Below are 19,016 nucleotides of genomic sequence, written 5' to 3'. Positions count from 1 at the left end.
CTTTGCAAAGATCACCCCTACCTACCAGCATAAGCCAAGCATTAGAAGAGCTGCATACAGTTACAGCACTGGGCTATAACTGACATAGGTCCTTCACCCATCAGATACAGGGGCAACTGGTTTCAGTGTAAAGACACAGCTCCTATACTATTTATTCTCTGAGAGCTGAAAATCTGTAAAATTATTTGGCTAAAACAGTGACATTATTACAAGGCTGAAATAAACATTTTAAACATTATAATGAATATCCAAATCCTACAACAGAGCCAGAGAATGTGCTTTCAAAGACCAATACAGTAATTGGACAACAGCCAATATGCCTAAATTGTATTCATATTTTTGATAGAAAAAGCCAGCAGTTCAATGCAAGAAGAAAAGGGTCATCGCATATAAGAATGCCAGGCTTTAAGCATCCACCCCTTCTTTCTTTTCAGTGACATGCTACTGAAACATGATCCTTTCTTAGCACAGCCTGGACTATTATCAACAAACAGTGTGTAATATACATGTTCATGGGTTGGTACTGAAGGAGGTTAATTAATGGTTCTTCTTACATAGATGCCTGGAATTAAAACAAAAGGTTCAAAACCTACAATTAACATTGGGGAAAAAGAAAAAAAAGAAAAAAAAAAAAAAACTATAATTTTTCCAACTCCTCTAGTAACTTTGATTATTATCCACTGCAAGTTTGATTTCTTGCCATTTTCTTTGACCTCTTCATGGTGAGATGAAAGCTTCACTGTCAAGGTATCAGAAGCACCATGTGGTTTCTTTACCATCAGGGACATACTACATTAACTCCCAGCCTAAAAGTTTATGGGTTACTGCCCCACCAAGACATAGACTATCAAATATCCTTCTTCACTGAGTTGCACAAAATGCACTTGAATTTAGTAACCCTGATATCCATAGCTGTCAAATGAATGGCTATTAACTTAGAGTGCATGTTTTGGATTAATGGCAGCCTCTGGCCAGCTGTGATACCAAAATTACTTAATGAAGAAAAAGAACAGTGTTTTCATAACAATTTGCTAAGATTGCAGAGTTCATCTTAGGAGTGGCATATGCCTTGCAATTTCTGTATGAAATGTCCTGTAAAAAATGAGTAAGCAGGAAATTATTTTAGTAGGCATGTTGCATTTGCTACACTTATTCTCCTGACGACATCCTGAGGGCCTATCATCTTGTAGCATACACAAGTATGAGATTTCCTGAAATTCAGACTAAAGTACTATAAGTGTACTTTGAACTGCACCCAGTTTTGGAAGCCTGGGGTTTGCAAGCAGACTGACATGTTTAATTCAATTCCTCATTTCAGAGTCCCTTGGTTGTGTTTGGATACTTTCATAATTATTTCTTTATAGCAAAATACTTCTCAGATATATTCCCTTAGTGTTGCTGTAAGCTGAGGGGGAGGAAGCCTAGTGAAGACCCGCTGGAGGGAAGAGAAGGAGCAGAAGTTATGTTGCTGTAGCTGACACTTTAAATATGACAGTTTTAATACACAATGTTTCTTGACAAATTTGTATCACTGAAGGCATTTATAGAAGGCATACACAAATATGAAAAGTGGTGCTAGGAAGATCAACAGATATTTGCCAATGACTCTTCAAGCTATTAGGAAATAGTAATGCCCTTTTTCTGTATTCACATGTAACCAATGGGTGAAGGGAAAGAAAAAATAAAATAAGACTCGGGTTTTATCCATGTTCTGAAGTGCAGGTAGAAAGAAAAGTGAGGATTGTTCCATTCTTCCATCAATATTTGGAAATGGTAAAATATTGAAAGCACATCAAGACAACATAGCTACCTCTAGTTAAAACAGAAATAAAAGTGATCTATGGATCTTCTCAAGGCCATAGAGAGAGCAGAATTCACTCTCACTCTCCAGAATTCATCACACTGAAAAATTGAAGGTTACACCAGTTCTTCTCACTTATGAAGGGAGATGAAACAGTATGTGGCACTGACATTTATCTGTTAAAGCCCATTCAGGCTTTTTCAATCTTTTTAGTAGGCAACAGGGAGGCAGAATGCCTTCCTATCAATCACTGAATAAAAGTATTATGCTGTCCTATATCAAAAAAAAGTGCTCCCAAGAGGTTAATTTTAGCATTCACAGAAAATAGATGAAGTGCCATCTGAAACTACCTTTTTATATATCACAAAGTTCTGCCTATGGTCCCATGCTTCCTAGAAACACATACATATATATATATAAACTGAATTATACCATCATAGTTCCTTCTTCCTTAACTAAAGTCTGTAGTCTGCATCACTGGCTTTTGATTTAGGCAATTATAATATGTATTTCAAACATGAGACACAGTGGATCCCACAGCACAGAGACTCAGACACTTACAGTGAAAGGCAAATGACCCAATTTCTATATTGCTTCTATTGTGACTACCTGGCAGAACCCTTTGCCTAATGTCCCTGCTATGGAAAGTTGGAGGGTAGCCCCTGGGAGTCTCTGAGTTTCCTTGCCTTCCTTTGTAACTTTGAGCCATTCTGCTCAACTTCATGATGAGCTGGACTCCTGAGTCACAATACATCCTGCTTGCTTGGTATGCAGGTTACATGGTGTACCATATGTAGAATCATTGATGCGGTTCTTAAGAGTATTGTGATTTGTTCACAGATTGTCACAAATGTAGGCACTCAAGAGCTAGAAGTTTATTTCAGGCTGTCCATATGTATAAGGGAAGTTACTGACAGTATGTTACTCAAGCAGTGATGACAGGAGACCTTCGTCTTCAAACAATAATGAAATATGAGCCACACTGATTTGGAAATATGGAATCATTCATTCATTTGTCTATGGAAAATGTCTTTGCATACTTCAGAGAACAGCTCCCGTCCCCTCCCATCCCCTCTCCTGAAATGTAAACCTGATCTTTGAAACATAATGCATTTTCCAGAGTGTTGCTATCTCCATGAATCAGGTTTTTGTTTTCTATCTGATCCAGCAGATATTTAGATTTTTGATGTAAAGTGAAACAGTTTCAACAGGACATTAGAGCCTGGCTGCCCTGACAGGAAGGAAAGGGAGGAGCTGGAGGATGTGGGAGTTCCCCTAGCAGGGTGAGCTTTAATTCCTCAGCCAGGATATGAATCTGGTACTGGACAATGCTCAGATGATCAGTGAACTAGCAAGTGTTATCTGTGTGCTTAGTGTTGATCAGGCCTTAGGGAAGATAAAATCTTCAGGAATGTTTAATGTATTTCAAGAGCATTTGAAGAGATGATCTTGATTATCACAGTGATAGCTCCTGGACCACCTAAGGATAACCTATGATCATACAACTGTAATCAATTGTAATTTCTTTCATTTTTTTCAAGCAATTTCTTTCAGTTTTCTGTGAGTTTCTTTCAGTTTGTATATAAACCAGTATGTAGAACTGAGTCTCCTCAGAATTCTACAGATCACAAATACACAATTGTGATTTTCCAGCAATCTCAGTTCTTCTTTACATCCTTGTCCAAAAAGACAAGACAAACAAGAAAACAAATAAATAATGAATCAAAAATTACGTGAAAGTATCTATTTTTGTGACCTATGAGATGCACTGTTATTGCAAACAGCACTTGCAATGACCTTCCAATCAAGCTTGATTTTTTTTTCAAAAATCTCCCTAACCATAAAAAGCATAAATTTCACAACTATCTTTTCTTTTTCACAATATTTTTCTTTGACGTTTTCTTAAATAAATAAATATACTCATGATATTTACAGAAAGTTTAAGAATTGTAAAAAGCCTACCAACAATGCCTTCAGAAATTTAGGCTCTCTTTTATACTCCTAATTAACACTCTTCTATCCTATTCTTTCACTACAAACACTAAATCCTTGTCTCAGAAATCTTTGCTATTCCTAAGTTAAACTTCTCTTCAAGTGTGTTAGAAACACTAATGAAAACAAAATAAAATAAAACAAGATACAATAAAGTAAATAAAATAAACCTTTTCAATGTGACGATCAAATTAACAACTTTGTTCTCCAATTTTGAATGTTCTTAAATTTAAATAGTCTGATTTTTATTTAGTGATGAAAACTGCTAACAGAATAGTGACACAAAACCCACATTTCTGACAGTTGCAGCATCAGTAGTGGTTTTTAGCTTCTGACTCATATTGTAATTGTCCTAAAAATATCAGAGCTGATTAGGAGAAGCAAATGTTTCCTAAGAATGCTTTTCCAAATAAAGTCAAAATGTCCAACTCTGAATTAAATCAGAAAAATTTTTCATCTCCTAACTTACTTATTGTGAGTAAACTCATATTCCCTTAAACCTATAACAGAGAAATAGGAATGATAAGAAGCTTGTGTATCTAATGCCAAAGCCAGTTCTTATCTGTTTCAACAAATTTGAAATATTCAATCCAAGAAGCAAACTGACATGAATAGTAAAACTTTTCCTAAACAGTCTGCATTCTGGTATGAACATTTCTGAATCAGGGGTTGACAAACTTAAATAACTGTAAAAGTCCTTTAGGACTAAGCATTTAAGCACTTCAGTAATCTGAAGGGTCACAGAAATATCACAGAATCACAGAATTTCTAGGTTGCAAGAGACCTCAAGGTTATCGAGTCCAACCTCTGACCTAACACTAGCAGTCCCCACTAAACCATATTCCTAATATATTCTGAAATATACAAGTTATCAAAAGAATTGTATGCAATATTCATCACTAAGACCATCAATAGCATGGGAACATTTTGTGACACATTCTTATACAGTTTCATGTTTTATCAATTGATAGTTATATTTATATGTCTTAGAAAGATAAACAAACTTACAAAAAGTAGGTATCCTAGAAGATCATAGGTTATGACTACATTTGCAAATAATGGAGACTGCCAGATCATAGAATCACAGAATATTCCTAATTGGAAGAGATCCACAAGGATCATTGAGTCCAACTCCTGGCTCCACACAGGACTACCTGAAAATTAAACTCTATGTCTGAGAACATTGTCCAAATTCTTCTTGAACTCCAACAGGCTTAGCACTATTACCTTTTCTCTGGGAAGCCTGTTCCATTCCTCTATAACCCTCTCAATGATGAACCTTTTCCTGACATCAGCCTGAACCTCCCTGTATACGTCTTCTTGCTGTTCTATCGGGACCTACTGCTGGCAACCAGAGAGAAGAACAACACCTGCCCTTCTGCTCCCCCTTGCAGGCCACCATGAAGTCTCCCCTCAGTCTCCTCTTCCCTAGGCTGAACAAACCAAGTGACCTTAACCAGTCCTCATACATCTTCCCCTCTAAACTCTTAACTATCTTTGTAGACCAATTCTGAATGTTCTTTAATAGTTTGATGTCTTTCTTAAATTGTGGGGCCCAAAACTGCACATAGGCTGCACCACTGCAGAGCAGAGTAGGACAGTCGCTTTTCTTGACCAGCTAGCAGTTCTGTGCTTGATGCACCCCAGGATACAACTGACCCTCCTGGCTGCCAGGAGTTACGATCTGAACACATATTCAGTTTGCTGTAAATAAGAACCCAAGATCCCTCTCTGTGAAAGTGATCTTCAGCTTCTCATCTCCTAGTCTGTACATATACCCAGGGTTGCCCCATCACAGGTGCAGAATCCAGTACTTGCTCATGTTGCAAGTACCTGTTTCTGTGTAGTTCTGTGCTGATGGTTTGTCCAGAAGTATTATGTGAGAGCCACTATCAAAAGCTTTGCTAAAACAATAAATAATATTAATAATAATAATAAAAATAATAATAAATAACAACAATAATAAACAATAACAACAATAATAAATCAAATCCATTGACTTCCCTTGGTCAACAGGATGTGTAACTGTGTCATAAAAATTAGCTAAGCAAGACTTTCCCTTTCATGAACACTTGTTGACTATGACCAATGACTGTTTAGTCTTTCAAGTTTTTTTCAATAACTCCCAGAACAATTTTCTGCATAATTTTACAAGGCACTGAAGTTAGACTGATAGGCCTGTTATTACCACAGTCTTCTTTCTTACCCTTCTTGAAAATTGGAACAACATTTTCCAGCTTCCAGTCTACTGGAACTTTTCCAGATTCTCGAGACCATTCAAAAAGATTGAGAGAGGTCTCATAATGACATCAGATGGATATTTGAGTACCCCAGGATGAATTTCATTAGACCCCATAGACTTATGTGCATCTAGGTGGAGCAGCAAATCCCACACAAGTTCTGAGTTGCCTGGGAGTTTATCATTTTTACTGTCATGGTCTTCCACCTCAGGGCTGCAGGGGTCCCAAGGCCCATCATAAGTGTTAATGACAGAGGTGAAAAATACATTAAATTTCTCTGCTTTATCCATGTCCCTATTTGTTAGGTGACCAACATCATCAAGTAACAGAACAACTTTTTCTCTGGTCCTCCTTTTGCTGTTAACATGCTTAAAAAATGCTTTTACTTTTCCTCCACAGTACTGGCCAGCTCCAAGTCTAATTGAAGACCTCCTTTGATGTGCAAACTCTAAAAGATCACAGCTCAGCCAAGCAGGCTTTCTGTCCAGCTTGCTTGACTTCTGACATTTTGGAATTGTCTGTTCCTATGTTCTTAATAGATTACTCTTAAAAAAGTGATTAATGTTGATGGACCCTACTACTTTCAAAAACAAATGCAGATTTGTAGCCAATACAGTTGGAGCCAATGACCTTCTGTCCACACTATACACCCTTTTGGAAGCATTTCTTCATATTGTTTATTTTTTGATTTGAGGGACTGAAATCACATTAGCAGTTGGAGCAAACCTTTCAGCTGAATTTTATCCTAGTTTGTGCACTCTGATGGGCACAAAAATATAATAAATGGAAAGGAGCAATAGATATGGTTTTGAAAGCACACTGTTTTTCCAAACCAGTATATTATTTTAGAAGTGTCCATAGACACTTGCTGGTATAAATAGGTATCTTTTCAATTCTTCACACACTGCAAAATAGTCTTAATTCGTAAAACACAAATGATTTGCAAAAACAGATCAAAGTAGTGACCTCAGGGTCAGACAGTTAACAAAAAATGTAAAGTGTTTTGAAAGGAATAATTATTCACAGAGATGTTTACCTGCTCTAGTTTGTTCCCACACGAGCAGATGGAGTTTCAAAAGATGAATTTTGCTTACACTAATGCAAAGTATATAGATAGCTGTTAGTAAGTGAAAGAGGAAGTTAATTCCTCTAGGATTGCTCTGTAAATAACTGCTCGGCTAAAAGGATTTTTAAAACTGTAAATAAAAAGACATAAAGGAAAAAAAAGGCACTCTCATTTGTGAGGAAAGTGGATTTAAAGGGTAGAACAGTATGTCTTCAATTAAAAACATTCTATAAAGTCATGAAAAACAAAAAAAAAAATTCGAACAAATCTTTCTGGAAAAATTAAACAACAACATTATGATAGTCACTGAGGAAAATATATATATATATATATTTCTTTCAATTTTTATTACCACCTCAGAATATCAATGCACGATTTACGATATACATTTTAAATAAACCACTTTGAAGAAATAATTCACCTATATCTTCCCACTGGCTATAATGAAAATCCAGGCAACTGTGATATAAAATGACTACATTCAGTCAGGTGTGTAACACCTTTAATTTCAGTAAATGACTTGGAGTCCTGATGCCTGGTATGTGTTGTGTTCCAGAATCACAGGATTTGACCCATCAGCTTCTGTGGCCTTACAATCCTCTTTGTAGAACAGAATAGCTGTCATGCATTCACCCCACTCAAATGGAGAAAATAAAAGCATATAACAAATCTATGTGTATATTGTTATTCTTTTGCAAGTACATGATAAATGCTGTTGATATGCCATACACAAAAAAAAAAAAAAAAAAAAAAAAAAAAAGTAAAATATCTAGCACCTGCTGCTCTTGGTGCTTCAAGTAATTGCTCTGTTAGCAGACTGCTGCTAACTTCAAAGACTGATGATTACGCAGAGAGTGATGGGGAGGCTCAGCAGACAGAAGGAGTATAGTGGGTTTAAGCAATTAGCAAATGTTTTCACTGTCACCAGAGACGGTGAGAGCAGATTCTGAAGATTACATTGCATTATATTACATTGATTATAAAATTACTGCTCTCAGAGCTGCACATTGCTTTTGTGTTTTTTTGTTTGTTTGTTTGCCTACTCATACAGGATAGCAAACCAAGCATAGGTTACTTCTGTTCTGAAACACTATTCATTTCAAAATCTGAGAAGAACTAAAACACAGGTATAGGGCATTGCCAATAAAATTATTTTTATATAGAAAGGATTTAAACACTTGATTTTGACCTGGTCATAGCAACTTGTAAACATAACACATAATAAATGTTATTTGACTATTTTCACATGAGCTTCCCATGACTAGTAACCCAGGGAAAATGATCCTGCTGTTCCTCATGCTATCAAACTGGAAGAAAATATTTAACCAGCTACCTATTAAGTCTTCAATTAATTTCAAGTTACTGGTTTCTAGAATATCATACCTGTCTCATATAATAACCTACATTCTTGCTCTATGACATGATAGATGTGTGTTTTATTCTATGCTTGAGTAAACCATTACTGTAATTGCTCTCAACCCCGTCCTTCTGGTTATCAAGTGTCAAAATTTAATTTTGAGTGTTCAAGCATTTTGTTAATTTGGAGACTCTATTGAAGTGAAAGCAAACCATGAAGACAGAATGGTAAAATGGTAAGAGGTTATGGAGAAAGAAAAAAAAAAAAAAAAAAAAAAAAAAAGAGAGAGATTAAAAAAAAAAAAAAAAAAAGGAAACAAAGGGAAAAGCCGTTTTGGACACAACTATAAAGGCAGTGGTGTTATCTAATCCATTTTCCTCTCTCATCTGATGCAGTAGCTTTTGAATTTCTGGAAAAATATCAAATGATAGTAGGAACATGTCAATGGGAGACATGCAGACAGCAATAACGGTATTGTTCAGCAACTAAATTCTTGTCCACATGTGAAATACTATATTTCACAAGTCCATGTCCAGTTAAAAAGTTTCTGCTAGAGTAGTTCCAGACATGTTAATTTTTCAGATGTTTGTATGTTCAAAAAATTTCCTACTGTATTATTTTAATTCTTTTCAAATTATGCAATTCATTTTGTTCTTATTTTTTTTTTCTTATTGCAAATATATTTGCAATAACAAAATATATTGAAATAAGACTTCCTTTTGTTTTTATTGGAAATACTTTCAGAGCTTCATCTAGTTGAAGGTAGAGTACAGCACAAGAATATTTAGCTTCAACAAGTAGAGAAAAATATGAAAAAATATGGAAAGAGTGGGCTGAAGAAAGAATTTCAGGAGAAATCTACATTTTGCAAATAAAAGCTTTTTTCACTTTTGGGAAGAAAAAAAAAAAAATGTGTCTGTTATCTTAAACAAATACAGTTCAGATATGGTGTCCATGTGAAAAATGTGTGGGGAGTGATGAGGAAGTTAACGAAATCTTCAGTTTTGTTGTTTGTTTTTTTTTGCTGCATCTTATAATGAAAATTTGTGAGCAGGAATTATGGAGATGAGTAAACTTATTTTGAGATTGTACTTAAAATTAGAGGATTATAGATTTTGTTTCCAGTGCTGTCAGGTTTCAAAACTTCTTTTATGAAGCATACTTTTTATTGCCAGTTTTGAAATGGTGAAATTCTCAATTGTTAATGAAACTGTTTAAATAATGTGTCTCAGTATAAATTTGTTGTACAAAATCGAAGGCAGAACAATCAATTATTAAATGTTACAGGAGGTATCACAGAATCACAGAATTTTCTAGGTTGGAAGAGACCTCAAGGTCATCGAGTCCAACCTCCAACCTAACGCTAACAGTCCCCACTAAACCATATCCCTAAGCTCTACATCTAAACGTCTTTTAAAGACCTCCAGGGATGGTGACTCCACCACTTCCCTGGGCAGCCTGTTCCAGTGCCTCACAACCCTTTCAGTGAAGAAGTTCTTCCTAACATCTAACCTAAAACTCCCCTGGCTCAACTTAAGCCCATTCCCCCTCGTCCTGTCACCAGGCACGTGGGAGAACAGGCCAACCCCCACCTCGCTACAGCCTCCCTTGAGGTACCTAAAAAGAGCGATAAGGTCACCCCTGAGCCTCCTCTTCTCCAGACTGAACAAGCCCAGCTCCCTCAGCCGCTCCTCGTAGGACTTGTTCTCCAGGCCCCTCACCAGCTTCGTCGCCCTTCTCCGCACCCGCTCAAGCACCTCGATGTCCTTCTTGTAGCGAGGGGCCCAAAACTGAACACAGCACTCGAGGTGCGGCCTCACCAGAGCTGAGTACAGGGGGACGATCACCTCCCTAGCCCTGCTGGTCACGCTGTTCCTGATACAAGCCAGGATGCCGTTGGCCTTCTTGGCCACCTGAGCACACTGCTGGCTCATATTCAGCCGACTATCCACCATCACTCCCAGGTCCTTCTCTGCCTGGCAGCTCTCCAACCATTCCTCTCCCAGCCTGTAGCTCTGCTTGGGGTTATTGCGCCCCAGGTGCAGGACCCGGCACTTGGCCTTGTTAAACTTCATGCAGTTGACCTCAGCCCATCGGTGCAGCCTATCCACATCCTCCATGATAAGTAACATGCCAATGTTCACCAAAAAAGACTCCAAACTCAAGGAATAATTTAATCTTTCTTTCTAAATAGTCTAGACCTTATAATCTAATGTTAAACCATGGCTGTTTAGGAAGACTCTTTTTGCTAACTTATGTCCAATCTATTCTTGGAAAAGAAACATTGAGGTAACTTAGGTTTGTGCACAGGTGCTTCCTTTGGGATCATTTTTGAACCCAGAATCACAAAATAGTTGAGATTGTAAAGGACCTTTGGAGGTCATCTTGTCTGACTCCTCTTGTCTGAACCCTCTGCTTAATCAGGACAACGCAGAGCCAGTTACCCAGGACCATGTTCAAGAAGGAAGACTCTACAACCTCTTTTGGCAACCTGTGGCCTTGGTCATCCACTTTCTGATATTCAGACAGAATCCCCATTGTTTTAGTTTGTGCCCATAAATGTCTTTTAAATATTTAACTATAATTCACTGGGAGAGAAACAAATGAAAATAAATTCCTCACAGTTTTACAAGTGACTGTTTTCAGAGAAGCATTATTCATTATAGACCACCAAATCAACAACACTACCTTTTTCACCAGCACTGTAAGATTTCCAGTTTTAGATTATCTAATGAAATATGAAATTTTGAGCCTCACCAGACTAGAAAATCTTAGCATTAATTTATATTTTAGATTTGAATTGCATGAAAAATATGCTGAATTCCTAACATATTTCCCTGACGTTTGATGAGATGAATCGATTTCAATGTGTCCCTAATGTAACTCTAGTGACGTCAATAGAGATACACTAAGGATCATTTTATTCCGTTTAACAATATTGCCTAATTTAAAACAGAAAAGAACAACAACAAAAAATAATTTAAATTAGCAACTCATAGGAACTCCAGTAGACATTTAAGAGCAATAATGTCCCTGAAATAAATGTATATCTGATAAATCTTTGGAACTTCTGCTAAAATCTTTATTTAACATTTATGTCAAGTGTACTAGAATATTGGATGAAACAAGCACAAGGAAAACCAGATGCAGATGGCTCTTTCTGGGAATTGAGATGAAATGTAAATGAAACCTGAAGTGTTTTCTCTCAAGTGGCTACTCTTGCAGCTTTCCTTGCATTTGATCACTGAGGCAGCATTAAAAAATTATCTATGTGAGCTCCTCGAGTCAACTATTTTTGAGAGTCTATATTTTGAAGAGGATGAGTGTAAAGAAATATTTTATTCCCTTTACTACCAGAGGCAAAATCTGATGGGAAGCTCTGGATAAATACATGTTTTTAATAATATCATGTATCCATTCAGTTAGGTCCAGAAACTAGGCAACATTACTTTCACAGATTACAGATGTCATTAAAGAAAACTGAGCTATCTATTCATCTCAAGTAGAGATATTTTTTTTTTTCAACAAGAAAAAACAAGTACTCATCCAAAAAAAAAAAAAAAAGGTGTAGAAAGAAGAAAGGAATCTGAGAAATCTAGAAAAAAAAAAGGGTAATTAATTTGTTTTTCTCTATCCTCACCAGCCTACTCTGTGATCTCAGGCTTACTGCTGCTACAGGTACAGTGAGTTGGAATGATTAGGCACTCACTAACTGCAACTGGAACTCCTGCTACCTGTATACCAGAACTTTACGATCTAGAATTCTACAGTTGGTGAGCAACACAAGAATTACCTAACCTATTCATGTAGTCAGGATGGATAAATACTGACTGAAACCAACCATCCTATAAATGTTGGTCTTAAGTAAAGAGCCCTTTTGAGCTCTCTCCAGGACTGCAGTGGGCTGTGACCTAGCATCTCCACCTGTGGAGGGATGTCTATAAAGGCAAGATTCCTTGAGTTTCAATGATTGTTTGTTGAATATGCTGATGTAAAGAAGGGTGAATAATGCACTGAAAGGGGAAAAGTTTTAATCACACAGATGAGTTTAGATATCCTTAATACTTTACTTTGTAGAAATCCACAGTACCTTTCTGTATATAAATCCTCAATACCTTGACTTAAGTTTTGTGTGAACTCTAGCATTTATGAATCTTTAACTAAGACACTGTTTTGATTTTAGCAAGCACTATTGAGTTCTTGTGATAGGTAAGCTGATTATTAACTGGTGATTAAGTGTTGCTAAGAAAAAAAATCATGTAATCTAATTTATGATTTATCATAAATGTATCAGTGCCTTACTTTTTTTTTTTTTTTTTTTTTTTTTTTTTTTTTTTTTGTGTGTGACAAGACTTAGTCCTTTTCAGTATTCAGAATCTTTATCAGAGAATCCATGCACACAACAGGCAGTCAAAATCTTGCCCTCAAATAAAAATGGGTATGCTTTTTTTTCTGGCAGAGACTGGAACTAGAAGCTGCATAAAGTTCCTGTTTTGCTAGTGCTGCAGTGCCACAAGTAAACACGTATAAAACATGTATATAAATGTATACAGTATATATAAACATGTATAGCTGTCAATTATATTAGAAACATATGATTCCATTGTAGGTCCCTCAAAAACACTGCTGCATGCAGATAACATGTTATACCCACAGAGGAACACTTACTCTTTTTTTCTTGTCTGAAAGAGATGAAAAGAAGTATATATTTATTCCTTTTTTTTTTTTTTCCCTTGCTAAATAGGATAAAAAAAATATTAGTCTTATTCTTCAGGTAGCATAACTGAGCTGTTGTGAGTCAGAGCACACAGGCCACAGCACATAACAGAAGTTAATCGGCACTAGTCAGGAGCAGAGCCAAGCCTTGCAGCCCTTACTAGTCTGTGTGCTACCATTTCCATTCTCAGTATACTAGACAGAACTCATAAGCTGACTAGACCAAATCATACATAACATTTTAAAACACCTACCCTTCATCGGAATTGTAAATACCTTCTCTCACCTTTTAGTTCTCTCCTGGCATTTGACATTACAATAAAACAGCAGAAAGAAAACAATTTTTTCTTCCTAAACAAAACAAACAAACAAAGTTTATTCAAACTTCCAGATAAGTAAATTTGTTTCCTCTGTGTTTTGTATAATATCCCTTTTACTGGGACGAAATAATATTTTCTTTATTTTTGCTTCTAAGCCCTTGTTGTTTGTCTGTCTTTTCCTGTCCTGGGCACATAGCAGAGTCTCCAGAGCCCTTCAGAGGGACCAAAGATGAATGGGAGGTATATACCTTACAGGCCCTTTGAAGTACAGCTTATGTAGGAAACTGCAAGTTTGCCCTCTTCATGATCTGGCCTGAGGAAGGAATAGGAAACTTGCCTTTCATTATAACCTGCTTTGCCCACACCACAGGATTATGCAAACTATGGGAGGAGTCAGGCTGTGTGTCAACAAGAGGTCTAAATTTGTTTATCGTCTATAAGGATCAGTCATATGGAGGTGTGGCCTCATTTTATCATATACGTCTGCCTTGTTATCATATATAATGCTGGGAAGCACCGGTATATACCATGATAATGGTTGTGTCTCCCTGACCACATGGAGGTAAATAAATAGGTGCTCCCCAGCAGAAGTTCTTAAAAGATCTTGATTTTGTATTTGAACATAACATTTCATGAGCTATGTTATGGCTGTATTTGCCATGCAGACAGATATTCCCTATAGAAATCTGTCTTTCGTAGTCTGTCTTTAGATATTTTATTTTTCAAAGAAAAATAAAACAACTAGTTTATAGGAAGACTGCAGTACATTCACTTTTCTCAAGCAAGTAGGCTGACTACCAGAAAAATTGCATTAGTTCCTTAAGATAATGAAGGATCTGGAAAACAAGTCATATGAAGAGCAGCTGAGGGAACTGGGGTTGTTTGGTCTGGGGAAGAGGAGGCTTAGGGGAGACCTCATTGCTCTCTACAGCTACCTGAAAGGAAGTTCTGGGGAGCTGGGGATCAGCTTCTTCTCACAGATAGCTAGTGATAGGACTAGAGGGAATGATCTCAAGCTGCACCAGGGGTGGATCAGGTTGGAAATTAGGAGAAATTTCTTCTCAGAAAGGGTAGTCAGACATTGTAACAGGTGGTCCAGGAAAGTGGTGGAGTCCCTGTCCCTGGGGATGTTTAAGGAAATATTGGACATAGTGTTTAGGGACATGGTTTAGTGGGTGACATTGGTGGTAGGGTGATGGTTGGACCAGATAATCTTGGAAGTCTTTTCCAACCTTAATGATTCTATGGTTCTTTTTTAAGTGTCTTTAACTGGTTTTAAATATAACACAAATGTTAGGTTCCTTGCTGCAATCATATTGATATTTTTTCATATGGAAGTTGTTAGCATATGCTAAACATTCACGCTGAAATGGCTTTTTGGGGTGATGCTGTTCCCTGCACTTTAAGAAACATGTCATCTCATTTACTAGCTTTACCTGCTTGGTATACCTGATGTACATAACTCTCCTCAGGTTTTCTATATAGGAAGACCACTATTTTTTTTTTACTCTAGTGGATATTGAGTCATTCAGAGGAAGGTCACTGCAAAAGAAACTAAGAACTTGGTCTGGTCAGGAAATGAAAGATATCAGGTGGCATGAGAAAGATAGTATTTCTTTCCTGTAAAATATTAAACACATGCCTCAGAACTGTTTGTGATGTCAATAACTTATCTTACTGGCTATCCAATGGCATAGACTGTTTTTTTTTTAAATGTTTTTTAATTTTTTTTTAATGTTTTAAATGTGTTTTTTTTTTTTAAACAGTTTTTTTTTTGTTAAATGCATTGCATGTAATTGAAGACTGTTATATAATACTGACTATTGCACAGAAATCTGCTGTATAATTAACTGTGCAGATTTCATAACAAAACTCTTTGACTGTTTCAAATGGGGAAAGATAGTCTTATGGATTTTGCAGGTATTAGGGTCCTCAAAGGAAGTATCAAGCTTCAAGACATTTCAAAATTAAATGCTTTATATCAAATGAACTACACATCACCACTGTTACTCCACATCTCTCATCTTTGTAAGGACTCAGGAAAACTACTCTGAATGAAGCATAGATTCACAATGTCCCATCTGAGATTCTAATGATTTTTTAATGATAGATTGAAATTCACTCTGCAGTCAAAGGTGATACCTACTACTACAAATGAGAATGGTGTCAATTTGGCTGCTGAGGTGTCTGCTTTTAGTAGTGACAAATGGTGGAAATGGCCTGCCCTACACTGTCGTGGCAAAATACTGAACCATCTCTGAAATATTTTGTTAAATTTGGAGTGGGAGTCTTTAATCCAGAATTGATGTGTGTGATGCTTAACAAACAAACAAACAAACAAACAAAAAAACTGCTGACAATAAAACTCAATAGCTCAAAAAGATATCAGATGGATAATGAAGATCTGAAAGAAAGAAAAGCATTTTGGTTATTTCTCTAAATTCTAATAAAACAGTTTTTTGAGAAGACTTAACACCCCTATTCTCACAGAAGTTTTCTGGAGAATTGAGAATTCATGGTAGACTCACTAAAAAGTCTTTTTCAAATTAATTCTTTTATAACAGACAAAACAAGTAAATGTCTTAAGCAAGGAATTTGATAATTGGAGTATGAAATAAAAATATGATTCAAGACACTTTAAGGAAGGGGAGGGAGAAAATTACTTGAATACCATAGTGCTGTGTGATATCCCAGAGTCCAAAACCAAGCAACCATATAATGTCTTCTATAAAGCAAAAATATTATGTTTATTCAGCCTTTAGATGGAAAAGAGCAGTACAATAATCTAATGATAGAAATTGGAAAGTTGTAGCTCTAACCTGGGGTGCAATAACCCCAAGCAGAGCTACAGGCTGGGAGAAGGAGTGGTTGGAGAGCTGCCAGGCAGAGAAGGACCTGGGAGTGATGGTTGATAGTCGGCTGAATATGAGCCAGCAGTGTGCTCAGGTGGCCAAGAAGGCCAACAGCATCCTGGCTTGCATAAGAAACAGTGTGACCAGCAGGGCTAGGGAAGTGATCGTCCCCCTGTACTCAGCTCTGGTGAGGCCGCACCTCGAGTACTGTGTTCCGTTTTGGGCCCCTCGCTACAAGAAGGACATCGAGGTGCTTAAGCAGAGAAGGACGACGAATCTGGTGAGGGGCCTGGAGAACAAATCCTACGAGGAGTGGCTGAGGGAGCTGGGCTTGTTCAGCCTGGAGAAAAGGAGGCTCAGGGGCAACCTTATCACTCTCTACAGGTACCTTAAAGGAGGCTGTAGTGAGGTGGGGGTTGGTCTGTTCTCCCACGTGCCTGGTGACAGGACGAGGGTGAATGGGCTTAAGTTGAGCCAGGGGAGTTTTAGGTTGGATGTTAGGAAGAATTTCTTTACTGAGAGGGTTGTTAGACATTGGAACAGGCTCCCCAGGGAAGTGGTGGAGTCACCATCCCTGGAAGTCTTTAAAAGACGTTTAGATGTAGAGCTTAGGGATATGGTTTAGTGGGGACTGTTAGTGTTAAGTCAGAGGTTGGACTCGATGATCTTGAGGTCTCTTCCAACGTAGAAATTCTGTTATTCTGTGATTCTGTAATGACATGTCAAAACATATAATGACCCAGCAGACTGCTGGGGCAACGAAGGAGGATTGTTATTACAAAGTTTAATCTTAGTATAGGAGTGGAAGGGTAGAGGAATATATTTCAAAAATATTTTCATTTAATATACACTTACACATTCAATATTTTTCCCTTACATTTTTAAAGAGATAAATCTAATTTAAAATACTCCGGTATATAGCTCTCAGACACATTATATGGGCACTGCAAATACATTTTTTCAATGGCAAATTCCTTTAATGTCTATCACCCTAAAGGTTGCTCTGTATCCAAGAATGTATAGAAATATCTACCACTATATTCTAAAAATGTCATTGTAAATTGAGTCACAAATTATGAAGTTATGGGAAGACAACTTTCTTGTCAAGGAAGTTGCCAAGTTTCTTTGGCAAGAAGCAAGGTAGTATGCAAGAAGTAGCTGAGACTCAGCACTAAAAGTGTATGTCCCTGAGCTCCCATAAGATTGAGACTTCTTTGCTCTCTTATGTATGCATAAGATCAAAGCTCAATGTAGAAAGATCTGTTATGTTGCTACATGTGATCTTAGGACAAAACAAAAGCAGATTTTAACAGTTACAGTGTAGGACTGAAATTCTTGCAGATTTTTTAAATGTCTTTCAGTGAACAATGTATTCTGTTTTCACCTCATTTCAGTGATTAAGATCTGTTTCTTAATGTTATGCAAATAATGCTCCAAAAGAGAATAAGAAAGTTTGCAAACAAAGTGGAATGGCTCAGTAAAGGTGACTTAGACAAAGAGAGAATGATACTGATCATTATAAATTATTACCTGTCCATACGATTATAAGTAAAAGCCCCTCTCTAAATTGTTAATTAATTACACAAAAATCAAACAGCCTTTATGAAAGGAATTGTAATGAATCTTCTGCAGAACAACTGATCATCCAACAGGACACTCATTAATGTGTATGAGGTTTATTTTCAAGTCCCTAATCCAGTTCAGGAAGAATTTGTCGCTTGAATTTTAGGAGACCACCACCACCACCATTAGGCTATTGGTTATCCCGTGTTTTAAGTTACGGGATGCTTTCTCTCATTTTGACCTGGAAATTCCATAATGGTTAGCAGAGCTGATATATTTTTGCAAACATATGAAAGAGTGACTCCAGGTAAGAAAGATTTTTTATCTTTCTTGCTGTAAAATGTTGTACAGCAACAACATAAACAAACAAACAAAAAAAGCCATACTGAAAATATCTGATTACTTCTCATGGAGGCTACTAGACTCCTTTTCTCTCACTGTCTAAACCACTCTTTGGAAGAAAGTATGTTGTTAGCACCCACATTTTCCACTCTGATAGAATGAAATTATAGCAATAATAAGGTTATCTTCCTTGTCCCCATGTACTCTGCTCTGGTGAGGCCGCAACTTCAGTACTGCGTTCAGCTTTGGGCTCCCCACTTCAGGAAGGACATTGAGGCCCTGGAATGCGTCCAGAGAAGAGCTACAAAGCTGGTGAAGGGCCTGGAACACAAGTCCTGTGAGGAGTGGCTCAGGGAACTAGGGTTGTTTAATCTGGAGAGAAGGAGATTCAGGGGAGACCTTATTGCTCTCTACAGCTACCTGAAAGGAAGGTGTGGGGAGCTGGGGTCAGCCTTTTCTCACTGGTAACTAGAGGACTAATAGGATTAGAGAGAATAATCTTAAGTTGTGCCAGGGGAAGTTTAGGTTAGAAATTAGGAGACATTTCTTCTCAGAAAGAGTAGTCAGACATTGGAACAGGTTGCCCACGGAAGTGATGGAGTCCCCATCCCTGAGGGTACGTAAGGAAAGCTTGGACATTGTGCTTAGGAACATGGTTTGGTAGGTGACATTGGTAGTAGTGATAGTTGGATGTTGGAGCTCTTTTCCAACGTTAATGAATCTATGATTCTAGAAGGCAGGATCCTATTATTTCCACAAATATTATA

This window comes from Netta rufina, assembly GCF_964035555.1.
Source record: "Netta rufina genome assembly, chromosome: 1".
Taxonomy (NCBI): domain Eukaryota; kingdom Metazoa; phylum Chordata; class Aves; order Anseriformes; family Anatidae; genus Netta; species Netta rufina.
The sequence above is the reverse complement of the archived record's forward strand: the minus strand, read 5'-3'. Positions refer to the sequence as shown.